Raw genomic sequence first — 18,438 nt, forward strand, 5'->3', positions numbered from 1 at the left:
AGTTACATTTTAAGAGAATATATTTCAGGAAATGTATTATTTACCTTCTGTCACCATAGTACACACCTGCTTTTCAAAACTGTTTCTGTAAATGATAATCGAAACAGGAGGAAAAAAAGATACAAAAGTATTATTGATGCTTCCCCACCATGCTCTGAATCTCACAATCTCACAAATTCTATCATGTTTAGCAACCTGAGATAATATCTTTTTTTGCCATGTTTCATAGGTTTAAATTTTTAATATACTAAACTCAATATATAAATGGCAAATACTTTACTGAAGGAAGCAAGAGAAAACAGATGAAAATGAGAGAAGTAGCCCTTTATGTTTGCCTGATAATGTGTAATCCTTTAAAATAGTGAGGATTTTAGCCAATTTTCTGACATAGTCTATAGCATAGAAAACCTCGACTAATTTCCTGTGTAGAATCATCTTATTAATCTCTTGATGAAAAGTCAAATTCATAAATTCTGGAATTCATAAACGAAATGAAATCATTGTTTTCCTTTGTCACCTTCCTGACAAACTAATATTAGTGCAAGATTCTATTAATTTCTGTAAACAGATTTTGGGGAAAGATAAAACATTTACAAAGCACATTAATTACTGCCATCAACAAAGAAAGGACTCAAATTAGCCCAGGTTAATGCACATTAAGTAATGTGTGACCTTGAGCGGATTATTTCTCTGTTACAAACACAGGTCCTTCACTGACCAAAGAGGGACTAGGCATCCGCTCATTATGACTGGCATGAGAAATGTGATGGGAAACTTCACTAGCAGTCAGCCTGAGACTGACAAATAGTAAAAATGTAACAAGTCCTTAAACCCAAACTTGCTATCCCCATTGCAACAGGAAAAGAAATATTAGTTGACAAAGATCAAATATCTGAGCAGATAATAGCCCCAGTACACTAAAACAGGAGGCTCTAACAGGTAACTACTGGGTTATACTACTAGAAGCAATCCTTTGATAACTGTCTGTGAAAGATTTCAGATACCTAGGAGCAATGGGGCCACTCATAAGCAAAGGAAATCAGCACGCATTGTGCTGCTGTTGTACGGCTCCTGTCTGACTGATCCTTGCCCTGAGGCAGTGGAATGAAATTATCCAAAGTGCCTTCATCAGTACCTTCTCTTGGGCAAACTCAGAGCATAACAATGTTGCTAATTCTAATAACTGAACATCTACCATTCTGAGGTTCTCTCTAAGGCCAGAGAAACAAAACAAATCAATAGTGAGGAAAGGTCAATAGAGTATGTAAAGACAAGACATGTTTTCCCAATTGCTTTGCTTAGATGTTTTTGTTTGTTTCTGGCTTGGGGGAAGCACGCCTGATGGTTTCTGGAGGTGCCCTGCTCTGGGGTCACTTTGGCGGTGCTGAAACATAAAAACAGGGCCAGGATCAAGCCTGGGACTTCACATGCAAAAGGTGTGCTCCAGCCCTCTGGGTGCACAAGTGTTTCTGAAGCTTAAGTCAATCATATATGGGAGATGTTTAAGTTTCATATTCAACCTGGGAAAATCTAAATGTGTCTAGGGTTGATTGGGGGGGAGGGGGGGCTGGCCAGGGAGCTGGGGAGCAGGTGCATGAGAAGGTTAAGCGGTCTCATCTCAAGTTTGGCTTTAGCTTTGGTTCTTGGTTTGGGGGCTCAGCGCTCAGAAGCTACTCCAGGTTCAGTAATGAATAGAAAGTGCTGGAATGCTCCTGCCAGCTGTGCTCAGAGGACCCTGTACCCTAGCCCACTGAGCTATCTTTCCTACATTCAACTCATTTAGTGGTCAGGCTTAATTACATTCCTTTTTAAAATTCTCTTCCCCTTCTGGGACGGCAATGTTGCTAGGATCCAGGAGCGCAAGCTTAACTCTGGTGATGCTCACACACATTTTTCAGCGGTAGTGGTCACTTTGGCTGAAACACTTCACAAGCCTTTGCACAATTTGCACATTGGTAGTGATACTCAAGGTGTGGGGGGGAGGGGAAGGGGGACGTCTCAGCCACTCACCCAGAGGTGGTCTTAAGAAACTTCTTATAGGTTCAAACAACAGTAACGTTATTCCCCAGAGACTACAGGGGATAGCAAAGGGTCTCCGGGATTGCACACCATGTGTTAGGAAGCCCCAGTGCTCAAACACAGCTACAGGCTGTAAAAGCAAGAACTTTGCCAGGAGGTCACTTGATTGTAATTCATTAAATTAGATGCAGGGGAAACAGGCACATATTAATATTCCAACATTCAAGTTCAGTTGTCAAACTCCATTATCTGAAAATAACTTTCTATAAGATTTCAAAATTTCCTACTTTTTATATATTTAAAAATGTGATCCGACACCAAAGCATATTCCCCAAACAAAAATGAGGAAGTTGTTTGCAATTACAACAAAGTTTATTCTAAGTTCCTGAAATTTTGCCTTGTAAGACAGTAGTCTCAGGAATTATGTTAGCAGATAAGCAAAATACTATGTATATACATATACATACACTATATCTATCTATCTATCTATCTATCTATCTATCTATCTATCTATCTATCTATCTAAAAAAGCAGGTAGCTTTCAATATAATTCATCATTTTTTGAGAACCTGAAACAAAAACAAAGGCTTTATAAAAAGCTGTAGTCGATAATAATATTCAAACATAATTCAGCATTATCATGAAAATCTGTTTGCACGTATGCATTTATTTTCCTAAATTGCAAATAAGTTGCCCAATTTAGAATACCAGGGGCTTATGTGATAATACAGTGAGCAAAGAACTTACCTTATATACAGCCAAACAAGGTTCAATCCCTGGCACTCTATATGGTTCCCTGAACACACAAGGAGCAAACCCAGAGTACAAAGTCAAGAGCAAGCCCAGAGCAGAGATGGGTGTACTCTTTAACAGCACCCCCCCCAAAAAAAAAGAAAAGGAAAGGAAAAAAAACCCAAATCAAATCAAATGTAACTATGCAATGCCACTGGTTAAACAATGCACAAACTATAAAATAGACAAAAGACTATTTTAATTCAATAATGATGGCTTTGGATAGTTTGAATTCAGTATCACCCATCTCTAAACAAATAAAAAGGAATCACGGTTGTTACAATATTAAAAATACTATTAGTAACATAAAATTCAAATTATTAAAATACAACTGTAAATATGTGTTGTAGATGGAATAAATTAGTCATAACAACTTATAAAAATAGCATGAAACATATACCCCAAATATTATAAATCAAATGAACACTTGAATTTATTTTGTTGACAATATATACAGTTAGTTATACACAAAATTTTACCCTAAACATAAATCTAATAGTCAAACTAAAGAGAACTGCTTTTCAGTCAGCTGTACATTGTAGTTTTAACAAATCACGTATAAAAACTTGAAAGCTCTAAAAATTCACTTAACTTCTAAACTAGAGATGGAGTAAATCAATGTTCCTATTGAGTACTGCTAAAAATAATCACTAATTTGACTACCAATGAATAAAAACAGGTGGGCAACAAGGCTCAGGAATGACTGTGCCCTTATTAAATAAGTAAGCAAATGAAAATTTACCTATCAAAGAATTAGAATAATTGCTATGGGCTCTTGCAAAAAGAGGTTTCCATACCATAGCCTCCTTCCCTTATTCTACACAAGAATGTAATTATTGGGGCTGGAGTGATAACACAGCGGATAGGGCATCTGCCTTGCACGCAGCTGACCTGGGTTTGAATCCCAGCATCCCATATAGTTCCTGAGTGCAGAGCCAGGAGTACCCCTGTGCATCGCTGGGTGTGACCCAAAAGGAAAAAAAAAATGCAATTATTGATAAAGTGGGGCAGGGGTAAGTAAATGAAAAATATGAATAAAGCATGAGAGAAAATGTTCCTTTAAGTACCAAATTTCTTAAGTGTTGGATCCAAGAAAAATAGCAAAAATACATAGCCAACAGGAGTCAAAGGGAAATACTATAGTAAGCCTGAAAGAAAGGTTAATGTTACTATGCCTCAGAACTCGAACTCAATCACTTAAACAATGTGAGCAGACAGTAAACCACAGAATTAAATTTGTCAGTAAATATTCTCTAGTGGATTATTTTTCAAAAGTTAAATACTTCCAATAGTGGTTTATAATTGAATACATAATTGCAAGTGAATGAAAGATTTTATCAACAGGAAAATACAGAAATTCAGTCTAGCTCTATGTTTTTATGATCACTGCCTTCTTATCCTCTTCTTATTGTATTAAATATAAATAAATGAATAAATCAAATGTTAGGAGAGAGGCCCGCTGAGAACAATTTACTCCTTTAGCTAACAAATGAGCCTATCTTCAGAACTGATTCTAAGACAAAAAGATAACACAATTATGTTCACATTATTTAATCAATCGTGCACAGACATTATTTGCAGAGTTCCTCAATATATGAGGAATTCTGATGAAAATAATTGCTATTTTTCAAAAACAGGTATCCTACTTCACTTTAGTCATAAGAATATGTTATGCACCTAAAATATATCCCAATGCGGAGATTTGAGCTTGATTTTCAAAACTGGAAACTCAGTTATGATTATAGAATAGGCTTCTAGATAGGGTCACTGTGAACAGAGAATGAAGCCAAACAAAACAAAAACACAAAGAGAAAGGGGACATTTTAATACATCCAGGCAATGGACAAAAAGCAGGAATGAGCCTGGATAATCAGAACAGGTACACAAACTACACACCAGTTTCAGAAAACGGAGTAGTGTTTGCATTAAAAGCACTACTGAGAAAAATCCATGTACTAAGTCCATGTTGATGGAGCTACCGAACACTTCCAACCAGGTGAGGATGGCAGAAAGGAAAATGCAAAATTCCCTAAGCAGCAAGAAGTAAACAGAAGGCCAAATGGACACATTAGATGACATCTACACTTCCACGAAATGCCAGAGTTAAAACGTCCAACATAGTAAAGTTAAGATGTCTAGGGCTAGAGAGATAAGTCAACAGGCTAAGCACAGGATGTGCATGCAAAATGCCCAGGTCCGATACCCAGCACCGCACAGTCCCCAAGAGAGATGTCCACACAGAGAGCTAGGGGTAGCCACATACTGACAGGTATGATCCATAACACAAAACAACACAATCACTGAGAGGCTGAACTTTTTTTTACATAGTTGAAAGTAATAAATGGGAGGCCTAAATTTCTTGAAGAAAAAATTTTTTAGCCAGTGGGATCAGAATACACTTCATTTGCACTCTGAAGACTTTTTATAATTTACTAAATCAGCTTTTATTCCCTTAACAGTCAATAAATGGTAACTTCCGTAGAATCACAAAGCTAGACTTTCATCTCTGTTTTAATGTGCTATTCTTTTGATGGTAACCCACTAACACCAAAGAACTGTTTTGTTTGGATTTGGTTTTGGTTCTTTGGGACACAGTCAGTTGTGTTTAGGGTTTACACTCTCAGAGATCTCTCCTGGCAGGCTCAGAGGTCATATGAATTGAAAAGTCATACCAGAATTGAACCCTGACCGGCAAGTGCTTTACCCCCGCTGTCCTATTTTTTTCCAGTGATGGCCCTGTCTATTTCTTTATTTCAAACCACATACAAGTTAACATGATACTCTGCTAGTTGTTGAATAATTAACATAAATCGAAATCCTGAAATTTGCCAGAACCTGAAAGAAAAATGACTCATTCAGTTTTAGAGCCAGAACTTCTTCCACATTCCACTTCCTGAATTCCAAGGGCTGGAAGAGTGAGGAAATTGACCAAGGTTGTGGAATCTCTGAATTTGAAGGAAAATAAAAAGTAGGACCATTGTGTTAAAATAAGTGCGACTAGATATAAACATAAAACAAAAACATAAGCAAATCTAAAAGCAGCTGTAGTCCTATTTTATATAAGCAAGGAGATCAGTGGTAGAAAATGAAGTGCGAATTTAAACACAACATGTTCAGACAGGAAGAGAGGGAAATCATCACTATAATTCCTTAAAGATCTGAGGAACATTTGATAGATAACTGTAAAAGACATGGGAACATAATCTTCAAAAATAAAAATATCTCTGAGGATAGATCATCAACTTCTCACATAATTTTCACAAGTCAAGTGAGTAAATGAAGATTACTGAGAGTTCACTTTCTCACCTACTTTGAATTAAAAGTGTATCCTAGAGTCTAAAATTTCTCTTCTCTACATTAGAATTTGCCAACATGAGCTTCCAAAACCTTGAGTGGGGATTCTCAAAATATTCTCAATGAAATTGTTATGGAAACAAAACTTTACAACAAAATTTACACAAAACAAAATAGACAACACTACAACTTTAATCAGTGACCTTCCTGAAATGCAGTGGAGTCTGCAAGGGATAAGATGTGGATTTGTGGGAGATGAAGTCATGACTAGTTTGGCGAGATGGAGTCTGATGTCTGCTACCTGCTCAATTTTTTCAGTTTTTGCATGGAGTAGCTCAAGTTCAATCCATTTCACATTTTGCTAATTAGCAATTCGGGTTACAATCACTTTTTCCAAATAAAAACCAACTATCATAAATACCACATCAAGTATCCATGCCAAAACAAACACAAGCACTAAGGCAGTTTTGAATATAAAACACCCCTGGCAAGGTGTGAAATGTCTAAACTGCACTGCAGTTTATTCTCCATACTGCAGTCAGAGGGATCTTTGTGATTCCTGTTTTAACAGGGTCTCTCCCAGGGTCCTGGTATACAATCACAGTTTAAAACTGATTATTGCATTTTTATGAGCCTGTCTCTAACCTTGCAGTTTCACTTCTGACCCTCCTGCTTTCTATGCTCTGGTCATACTGAATTTTCATTTCTTTCAACTTGCCGAGCTTTCTCCTATCTCCACGTCTCTGTACATGACAGTTTTCTCTGCATGGTCAGCAGTAACTTCAGTTAGATTTTGTCCACAATATGCTCCCAAGGTCCTCATTTATTCACTGTTGCATTTTCAGCTTTCTCAACCCATTGTAAAGTATACAGGTTTATTACAGAGTGTAATCCGCCCACACGACAGAGCCTGGCAAGCTACCCCTGGCGTATTCGATATGCCAGAAACAGTAACGAGAGGTCTCATTCCCCTGGCCCTGAAAGAGTCTCCAATCCTTGGGAAAGATGAGTAAGGAGAGGCTGCTAAAATCTCAGGGCTGAGTGTAATAGAGATGTTACTGGTGCCCACTTGAGTAAATCGACAAACAATGGGATGACAGTGATACAGTGGCAGTGATCACAGAGCCACAAGAACATAACACAACTGCATGCTTCTGCCCCCCAAAGGACACAGAAAAAAGTGGTGTAACTGGTCCATGACCATGATGCTCATCTGCTATTAATGCTGTGATGTGTGATCTCTCAAAATCAAGCAGTAAAGCATGCGCAGTTATCCTCAGTTTGCAGACCAAGCTCATCGAAAAGAGTTGTGTGAGTACTAGGGACCTACAAACTTGACACTAAGCCACCTCTCCAGCTCTAGAAAGACTTTGATGGGTGTTCCCTATAAATATGAACTCTCATCACTAACACAAACACATAAGCCACCTTCTAATTAATAACCATGTTAACACCAAATAAATCCAGGGAAAAGAACATCAAGGGCATTGTACAAAGTTTGGAGACTGAAGCCATTTTTTGATTGTCTACAGTTAATAAAGTTATGCTCTAATCCACACCGCCAAATTTATTTGTACATGGTTTGGTAGGTTTCAGGCATTGTTTGATTCTGTGTTGTCTTAATTTTATTCTTCTACAACCAGTAATTTCCATAATAAAGGGCTGGTTTCCATTCCTTGAATAAACAGCCACTGACAGGAGTAGGAGCCATCTCAATGTCTGCTGCAGGAGGGCAAAAGAATCTTATCTTGGGGTGGGATGTAAAATCTGCTAAAAATGCCCACTTAATTACTGTGCTCATGGATTAAATCTAGAAAAGTACTTCCATTTCTTAGGTGGAATTACATCTCCACTACAAAAGGAGTCATCATGCATGCTTGTTAACTTTACACATAACGCCAAAATATTTAATATTTTAAAAGATCTGCATTATTTCATCACATTTTCTACATAAATTTTACAAATGCAATACTTGAAAAATGCTTAAAATGAGAAAAAAAGACCAAAGAAAAATACTCAAAACTATCACTCAGAGCTTACTTCTGTCCACATGGGGATACTCCTGTACTGAGTAATTACTCCTTTCAGGGCGAAGGATCATATGGGATGCCAGGGATCAAACTCAGGTCAGCAGTTTCAAGGCAAGTGCCTGAATCACGGTACTACAACTCAGGCTCTCACTGCTTACATTTTAACATAATCATTTTTTAAAAATAAGAAAATAACTCCCCCTTTCAACCAAACTAAATACCCATTCATATAATGAGTGTTATAAATTTTATTTAATTTTCCTTCATAGCCTGTCTAGTTGAATATTAACAATGTCTAGTTAAATATGAATGTGTCTAGTTGAATATTAATGTTGTAAAGATGCGTTTTCCTACATACCTCACTAACCATCAAGTCCAATAAATCACACTATGTCCAAAGTTGTGAGCCAGCTGCTTACAAGACTCTTTCACCCAATCTGAGTGCCCAAGAACATAATGGACAAAGAAACCATAGTGTATCTACACAATGGAATACTACACAACTATTAGGAAAAATGAAGTCATGAAATTTGCCTATAAAATGGATGCACATGGAGAATATCATGCCAAGTGAAATGAGTCAGAAGGAAAGGGACAGATACAGAATGACTACATTCATTTCTGGGATATTAAAAGAACAGTATGAGACTATTATCCAAGGTCAGGAAAAAGAGGGACAACTGGGCAATAGTTGGAAATTACCACAAGCATGTAGGGGTGGAAGGTAGTTAATTCAGAGGAGAGTCCAGTAAGACAACAAATAGTTGGAAGTAATCTCTCGGGACAAGAACTGAGTGTTGGAAGTAGGTAAAGGGATATATGTGATAACCTTCCAGCATATATATTATAAACTACAATGCCTAAAATGAGAGAAAGGAAAAGAGAAGTGTGGAGATAAAAGAGTGAGAGAGAGAGAGGGGTGCCTACCATAGAGGGCAGGCTTGGGTGGGGGTCATTTCGGAGGGTGGGAGGGAAACTGGTGACATTGTTGCTGGGAAATTACACTGGTGGAGGGATGGGTGTTGGAATATTGCATGACTGCAACCCGATCATGAACAGCTTTGTAATATTCTATCACACAGTGATTCAATTAAAAAAAGAAACCTTTTTACCAAAGATCACAAACTGTATTTTTAAACATAACACTCAAAATATTAAAGTGTCAACAACTAGAATGATATACTTAAAATTTTAATATTAAGTTGGCCTTTTAATTTCATACAGAAACAAAAAACAGTGCAAACATTTCCAGAGGGCCGACATCACAGGAAGCATGAACACCATAACCACAGGCTCAAGACCACTGCCACAAACACCACTATTACTGCTGTCATTATCACCATTACCACTTTCATGAATAACCAGGCTGCCAGGATTAGGGTCTCAAAAAAAACTGAGAAAAAAATGACTCAAGTAAGATTTTTAATTTTTTTTATAAATTTCTTAACTTTCCTACATGTAAACAAACATTCTTCTGCTAAAATTTCAGGCTGAGAGTGCTACCAAATGAAGTTTTTCCTACTCATTCCTCTGTCTGAAAACTTTTCATTGAGGTTCTGTGGATTATGCACAGCCCTCCAACACCACACCCACACCCTCCACCCACCTAGTTCTCCCAAGGTGTCAAAAAGATACCCAATACCCAGGTGTCAGAAAGAAGTATGAAGAAATCATTCTGGACCTACATAGCGAAGCCCCCCTCCCAAGAACCAACTCCCACAGCTGAGATAATAATTCAGTATTTCTGGCCAGTATCACAGTACACACTGTTTCCAGTCACAGTCAATTTATATTTATAGAATAGCTAGTTCTCTGTAGCCAGACGTGGTGATCAACACCACCCAAATAATTATAAATATTCATACTTATGAATAATTATATTTATATTTATAATGATCATAAATATTCAAGAGCAACTGCATTTTCCAAATATTAGGAAAATACAATATTTCGATTTTAAGCACTTCAATTCTTGTTATTGATCATATTTCACTAGCAATGACATACTATTATCTGTGTTCCATCTGACTGAAATTATCTAGTACATTCTTTAATAGTAAATTTTAAAACCTCATCACATTTATGAATAGCTAGAGTAAATGTATTAACAGTAACTAGCAGTGATTTCATGAAATATCTGTGAATAGCATAAGTAATTACAGAGTAATTCCACTCAACAAATCTATACCAATTTTAATTTTGTTTCATATTGACACCCTGTCTCAAAATTCAATTTGCTGAATTTTTATATCCTTTACTACTCAAACACATCAAAAGAGAACAGTTATTAATTCAGAAGTTGAGTGGTAAGAAATAAATGACCAATCAGAAGATCACAGTCAGGCTGGAGCAATAGCACAGTGGGTATTTGCCTTGCACGCAGCCGACCCGGGTTCTATTCCCAGCATCCCATATGGCCCCCCGAGCACCGCCAGGAGTAATTCCTGAGTGCATGAGCCAGGAGTAGCACCTGTGCACTGCTGGGTGTGACCCAAAAAGCAAAAAAACAAAAAACAAACACACAAACAAAAAGATCATAGTCTATTTTATCCATAATAATTACTATTTCCTAAATTACCCTTAGCTTGAAAAGAAGGGATCTATTTGGGCCAGAGCCCATAATGGCATTCAGACACCAGAAGTAGAGAGGGTTAGAGGTGTTCATTCACATCTTTGTGTGTAAGTTGATTCTTACGGTCCCTACGCTACACTCATGGCTTCTGTGGGACTTGGAAGTGTATAATACTTCCCACCTGTTCGGTAAAACCCAGCCATGTAGCAGTGGATGAAAATCTTCCTCCGGGTACATAGGATCATCTCTCTAGATAGCTACACATCCCCACATTTAAATTGCAGTAGAAGAATAAGAAAAGGCATGAGAACAAAACCATAGCAACTCTAACAGACCAGGGGCTATTTTCCAAAGGCCTCAGGTTCCTATTTCCAAGGACTGGAATTTTAAGAAGAAAGATTTCAATTTTTACCAAAATTCTTCACTGAAGAGTAGGATAATTCAATGATACAGTTCTGAATTTGGTACCAGATTGCCTGGAAGTGAGATGTCTTTCTAAATCTGCTGTTTCAAAGCAAATAATTATCTTGATAAATCATGCAAATAGAACTCTTGTTCAGCTGAACGACAAAAATATCCAGAGCATTATTTCAGCACATGGATAGGCAGAAAGATAATAGAAAATGAGATGCTTGTTTCAATTTTTAAATAAGTGCAGGCAGCAGCTGGAAAGCAGCAATGTACTTCAGATGGGAAGAGTGATTCCTGAAATTATAATAGACTCTTCGGATCTGAAGGTAGAAGGACAAAAGTGAGGAGACTGATACACACTTCATAAAGGTTCTTAGCTATTTGTTATTTATGCATAGTTTCCAACACACGAGTTCAAGAGGATGAGCAATGGAGACAATGCCAACTTTCCCTTGCTTTCATTAAGATATACATTCTCTTCGGGTATGCACCCAAGAAAGTCTTACTCATGGGGTCCATGAGTCACACTTTCAGAATCAATAATCTAACATCCTACTAGTCTGTAACTGCTTCTTCCCTGGTCACCTACCAACTGATCAGTAAATCAAAAGAAGTTTTAGGAAAGTTGATTAATGTAACACTAAAATATTAATACCCTGCTGAGTTTCAGTTTTACCAGTAAGAAATAGTTAATTTTATAAATGATTTCCATCTTCAAGTTTGATAGCCAAATGACATTATTTTATTCGCTTGCCTTCTGTGCCTCGTAGATGACTTTATTGCACTGTATTTTATAGCTAAGAATAAACATTTAAGAGATGTGCATTTTAATTGCCTGTAAAAATTTCTTGTTTTAAATTTGCAGTAGTACATATGCATTATAAATTCACTGATATTTTCATTATCTTCAATTTAAAAAACAACTTTTCTCTATTTTTCAGTAAATCCCAATGGTATTCTCCATATTGTGATTCAAATTTTCTCCTAAAGAATATATTTCATGGGGCTGGAAAATAAACATTACAGTGATTGGGGTCATTTCCTTGCCCCTGGCTAACCTAGGTTTAATCCCCAGTACCCCGTATGGTTCCCTGAGCCCTGCCAGCAGTTATCCTAAGCACCAAGTAAGGAATATGCCCTGAGCACTACCAGATGCGGTCCAAATAATGGCAAATAACTTTTATAATATTTAGTAGCAATCCAAAAGTAAAATATATTTTTCTGTGTGTCTGCTGTGTAACGAGCAGTATGTCAGTGTCTGCCTCACTCAAAAGAAGTGAAGAATTAGGCACAAGCTACACAGTGGAATTTCAGTAGATTGTCAGGTTAGAACTTCCTTTAGTGTCGAATCAAAGGAAGATTGGTCTCTTTCACCGGCCTTCTCTAATGCTGCAGTACAATAAATACACTGGTTCATGGGTGATACAAGTTAGAAGAAAGACCTTCCTCATTAACAAATATTTATCCAAAATAAGAAAAATGTCCTATTTCTCCTCAAATATAAGAATTTCACAGTTGTTATTGCTCAAAGTTAGATTCTAGAAAGTTTGTACTAGAAAGAAAAACATATTTTAGACAAGCCAGACCTTTTGAGAAAGATAAAGCTGCAGGAAAAAAGTCATGAAATTCCATCTGTTTAACATTAATCTTAAGAAACATTCATTGATGAGGCTGACACTCAAGGACAGTAGATACAAGGGCCAGGAGGACTGCCCCATAGCTGGTAGACTGCTTCATGAGCTGAGGGGAGAAGGCAGATGGAATAGAGAAGGGATCACTAAGAAAATGATGGCTAGAAGAATCCATCGGGATGGGAGATGTGTGCTGAAAGTAGATAATGGACCAAACATGATGATCTCTCAGTGTCTGTGTTGACTGCTCAGTGTCATAAATCCCAAACGTAGAGACAGAGTATGGAGAATATTGTCTGCCATGGATGCAGGGGGAGGGGAGAGAGAGGGGGTATACCGGGAATATTGGTGGGGAATGTGCACTGGTGGAGGGAAGGGTTTGATCATTGTGTGACTGTAATCCAAACATGAATGTCTGTAACTATCTCATGGCGATTCAATAAAATTTAAAAAAAATTAAAAAAAAAATAAATATGCATTGATTCCCTGACTTCTTCACTTTGTCACTGTCACTGTCACTGTTATCCCGTTGCTCATTGATTTGCTCAAGCGGGCAGCAGTAACATCTCTCATTGTGAGACTTAGTGTTACTGTTTTTGGCATATCCAATACACCACCGGCAGCTTGCCAGGCTCTGGCGTATGGGCTCAATACTCTCGGTAGCTTGCCAGGCTCTCCGAGAGGGACAGAGGAATCGAACATGGGTCGGCTGCCTGAAAGGCAAACGCCCTACCGCTGTGCTATCGCTCCAGCCCTTCTTCACTTTACAATCAGAAAAAAATCAAAATTATTAATTTCCCTATATGTATAAATCAGGTATTAAACAATACACAATACATACTATTCAAAAACTTGCTTCTCATTTAATATGTACTTCAAGAATACAGTAACGATCTAAAAGTCATGGGCCAGTAACTGACATAGTCAGGATTCCGAAACTTTGACATATTCAACACTAACTTCTTGTGAAATTTCATCACTCAGAGTTAAAGAAGTAGTCAGAGAACATTGAGATGTGATGACAGCTGATATTATGTAATGTAAAGGTGAATTAGTAATTAACACTTGAGAAATATATTCAGACTATTACTCTAATATGAAAGGTGAGTATGAAGTCAGTAGGTCATCGCCAACTCCATTCTTCTACATCATATACTTCCCTTGGCAGAACTCCTAGACTGTTTCTCCAAAACGGTTATAATCCAGAAAATCCCATGTGACTTCTCTCATGTTGATTTGCATATCGATTAAACTTTAATATGATTTTAATAGGCTTTTAGATAAACATGTGTGAAATTAACAGCTGAGGAAATGAAGCAGGGTTGGATGTTAACATTACTCTATAGCCCTTAGCACAAAAATTACCTTGGGCTTATTTTCACATAACATCACTATATGAACATGTTTTTATAGATTCAGATATGTAATGCTGACAATTTATGATATCTGAATAACATAAAATAGCTTATAACTTTAAAACAACAAATTTCCCCCAAAATCTTATTTTTTTTACCTCTGATAGATAGAATGTAAAAATTTATAAAGTAGATGACAGCACTAAGATTACTTTTAAAATACTGAAATTACCCCCTCAATGTAGGAAATAAATTAATTGTCCTAAATTGGAGAAAAGATATTCCAAAATAAAAGAAATGAGCAGTGGTCTATTTTAACCTATTTATAACAGTAACTGCTATCGTAACTATTACAGGGAAACAAAAATTGTTCCTCCAACATGGATAGAGTAGGATGGCATCCAGTCAAGTGAAATCAGAGAGAAGATAAATACTGAATGATCCCACTCATTTCTGGTACAAACAAGAGAACAGAAAAGAATGTAGACAAGCCCTTATCCTGGATTACAGAATTTATTATCAAAAAGTGTGCGATAAAATTCTGAGGAAGAAAGATGCAGACTAGAGGTGGCACAGAGAGAAGGGTTGAGGATACTGGGCACTATGGTCATAGTAGAGGTGCTGCAACTTTGTATACCTGTACCATAAAAGTTAACACTACTGTAACCATGTTACCTAAACCATTTTTTTAAAAAAGAAAGCCAAAATATGACTTGCAAAAATGTTGATATAAGGAAAGGGCTCTGAAGTCCAAATGGAAGTTGCTGTTGAAAATGAAACTGACATGGACCAAGGAAGACCAACATCCATAATCTCTTGTTATGGATGTTTCCCTCTGTCCAAGGAAGCCTTAGATCCTTTGTCTCTTCCAAGAAAGCAGAACTGCCCTACCTGTCCTTTCCCATCTTCTTCCTACAATCTATAGTATCACTGTGTCACTGTCATCCCAATGCTCATGGATTTGCTTCGGTGGGCACCAGTAACGTCTCCATTGTGAGACTTGTTGTTACTGTTTTTGGCATATTAAATACGCCACAGGTAACTTACTAAGCTTTTTCGTGCAGGTGGGATATACTCAGTAGCTTGCTGGGCTCTCCGAGAAGGAGGAATCGAACCCAGGTCAGCCGCATGCAAGTAAAACACCTCACCCACTGTGCTATCGCACATATACTAAAATTGGAATGATACAGAGATTAGCATGGCCCCTGCACAAGGATGACATGCAAATTCATGAAGCGTTCCATACAATCTACAGTAATAGAAAAAATATGTATAGGTAAAACAATGTAGTGAGTTACTGTTTTTCCATGTACACAGGAGACTATATCATTAAAAAGTCTCTCCTTATTTAGATCTTATCAATCTATCCAGTGCTTGTGAGATTATGTGTTCAGTCTCTGTAGAGCTAAGTGGAGGTACAGAAAGATCTCTTTGCACTACTGACATCAATGGGTTTCTACACTTCACACCTGCAGTCCATCAGTGGCCCTAGGTCAGATTTTTTGACCAATAGTTAGTAACCTTCACAACATGGGTTTGGAAGCCACCCCATGCTTTGTTATTTTGGCTTATAAATTAATCTCACTAAAAACATGAATAAATATTAATTCTCCATTATCTGTGATTCAATTTCTGATCACTCATTTCTATTTCTCACACTTATGCTTAGTAACTGATCAAATCTTGTAATGTAAAATTCTGACAAAGTGAAAATAGACACAAAACAACTCAACAGTCTCCAAAACTCAGAGAATATCTTGTGTTTTTTCCAATATCAGATTTTAAGTTTGTAACAATATCTTTTGGATGCTGCTTTCTATAGATAATATCCTTCAAATGATATCTCATGGTTTTCAAAGTTGCAGAATATCAGAATTAGAAGGTAAATGTTATTTAGTCCCTCTCCCACTGTATAAATGAAGAAATCATAGTATTCAGAGAGTCCTGAATTTCTGCTCTACTGTAACCTTCAGTCAGTGATTTACCTGATAAACAGATCATCTTTAAAATTTATCACCTCAATTTTTACATACAGTTCTCAAATGAGAAAACCTATTTTATACTGTTATATAATAAAAGTCGAACATATTGTGATTCTGAGTCATGATGGATTTGTTCAGGCTTAAATTTTCTTAAATGTTCCCAATTTTAAGTTTCTTAGAAGCAAATGACATTTAAATACTCATATTTCACTTCATATCCTATTATGTAAAGCAAGTCATACATAAACTTTCCAGACTTACAGAAGTTCTACAACTTACGCTGTTTCAGTCACATGCTATGTGTAAAGACGGAGTAACTATAAAAACACATCATTAGAAACATATTTTGTTTCTCAATTACATAGAAACAGGTTTAGTTTGTTGTCACATCTCTCACGGCTTCATAATCTATTGGCAGCATTTGAAAAGGAAAGATAAGATAGTACTAAGTAAACTATTTCAAGAGTCTACATTGTTCAATGACCTCTTTAAAACAAAAACAAGCTTAACTATCAAACCTGAGGCATATTTTAAAAGCATACAAGTTATCTCCTTTGCTCATTTCACTTATAAACAGAGATAAAATGTGTATTTCTAAGGAAGTGTTTCACTAACGACACATATTCCAACTATTACATGCTGGTTTTCCTACCAGGATGACCCAGAGAATAAAGAGTCATTAGCACTCTTATTTTCCCTTCAGTTTTCTGAATCAACGGGGAAAAAGTTTCCTTTTCCGGGCACCATAGACATCAAAGTCAGAATTTGCTAAACATAACCCTGCTGGAATCAATGACTTCATCTTTTCCTAGTCACGGTGTTTGTGGTGAGCCGTATTCCTGCATGTTAGTGGCAAGTCTGAGAGCAAGTCCTGATGAATGTATCTGTGCATATCTACATTATGTTTAGTCAGTTTGAAACATCATTTCTGAAGACCAGGGAAATAGTTCAAAGGGCTAGACTGCATGCTTCGCACTCAAAAGCCCCAGGCTCCTCCGACCACATGGGGTGCTCTGAGAAAGCCAGCTGTGGTCCAAAACCAAAATACGAAACAACAGAAGAAAAATTGGGGGGTGGGGCGGGGCTGAGATAATGGCGATGGGAAACAAGAGCTACAGTGGACAGTCGGGTGAGGCTGTCATCTGGTTGTCGATTTACTTGAGTGGGCACCAGTAACATCTCTATTCCTCAGACCTGAGATTTTAGCAGCCTCTCCTTACTCGTCTTTCCCAATGATCAAAGGCTCTTTCAGGGTCAGGGGAATGAGACCTATCATTAGCGTTTTTGACATATCAAATATGCCACAGGTAGCTTGCCAGGCTCTGCCAGTGTGGGCGAGATACTCTCAGTAGCTTGCCGGGCTCTCCAAGAGATTTAAATCATATGATTTGTTGCCTACTGTCTGAACTCCATCAAATATCTGCAGAAAACCCAACAACTGGCAATACTGTCACATCAAGTGGACTTAACTTTTTTTTTAATTTTACAACATGTTTGAATTCAAAGTTTAAGGGTCAGATGTATAACATGAGATTTTAATGTCTGAATAAAGGTAGGAAAGAAAGGAGACATACTATTTAAGACTATTATGTTATCGAAATAAAAATATTTGCAGAGGATCAAAAAATTGATTATGAAAGTCCTTTCAAAGTCTTTTCCTACTGAGTTGAAGGGGACTATCTTCTCCCCAATGACCATTTACACTCATGAATATCGATAGTGCACACCTGCTTACTATGGTAGGCCTGGCTTCAGGCTCTGAGACGCTTTGGCAACTTCTGGACAGTATTTATGATTTGTTACATATGTTATTGCCAATGTCAATCTTTCAGAACAGTGATAATTGGTATCTCTCCTAGTTTGAGGGTTGATGTTTATCATGAAAATACCTTTGTTTGATGTTTTGTGTTGTTTTGTTTTACTTTTGGGGTCATACCCGTTGCTTCTCTGAATTTACACCTGGCTATGCACTCAGGGATCACTCCTAGGAGACCATATGTAGTGACAGGTTTCAAACCCAGCCCAGCCACATGCAAGGTCAGCGCCCACCCACTGTACTATATTTCCTGCCGTTTATGCAATATTTTTATGTCAAATAATGAACTGAGAAAAGTTTGCAAGGCTGGTTGAAAATATAATCAGTTACATACTCAAGGACTGGAGCCATAGCACAGCGGTAGGGCATTTGCCTTGCAGGCGGCCGACCCGGGTTCGATTCCTTCATTCATCTCGGAGAGTCCAGCAAGCTACCGAGAGTATCCCACCCACACGACAGAGTCTGGCAAGCTACCCGTAGAGTATTAGATATGCCAAAGACAGTAATAAGAAGTCTCACAATGGAGCCTGCTCGAG

At 37.4% G+C, this 18,438-nt stretch overlaps 1 protein-coding gene and 1 pseudogene across 13 annotated transcripts in view; one reads left to right on the plus strand and one right to left on the minus strand.

Moving 5' to 3' along the window:
• PTPRK (protein tyrosine phosphatase receptor type K) overlaps window positions 1-18,438 on the minus strand; it is a 564,747-nt gene that overhangs the window by 364,919 nt on the left and 181,390 nt on the right. The window lies entirely within an intron of this gene.
• On the plus strand, window positions 15,258-15,354 carry LOC129404552 (U6 spliceosomal RNA; annotated as a pseudogene).

Source organism: Sorex araneus, chromosome 4 (genome assembly GCF_027595985.1).
Source record: "Sorex araneus isolate mSorAra2 chromosome 4, mSorAra2.pri, whole genome shotgun sequence".
Taxonomy (NCBI): Eukaryota; Metazoa; Chordata; class Mammalia; order Eulipotyphla; family Soricidae; genus Sorex; species Sorex araneus.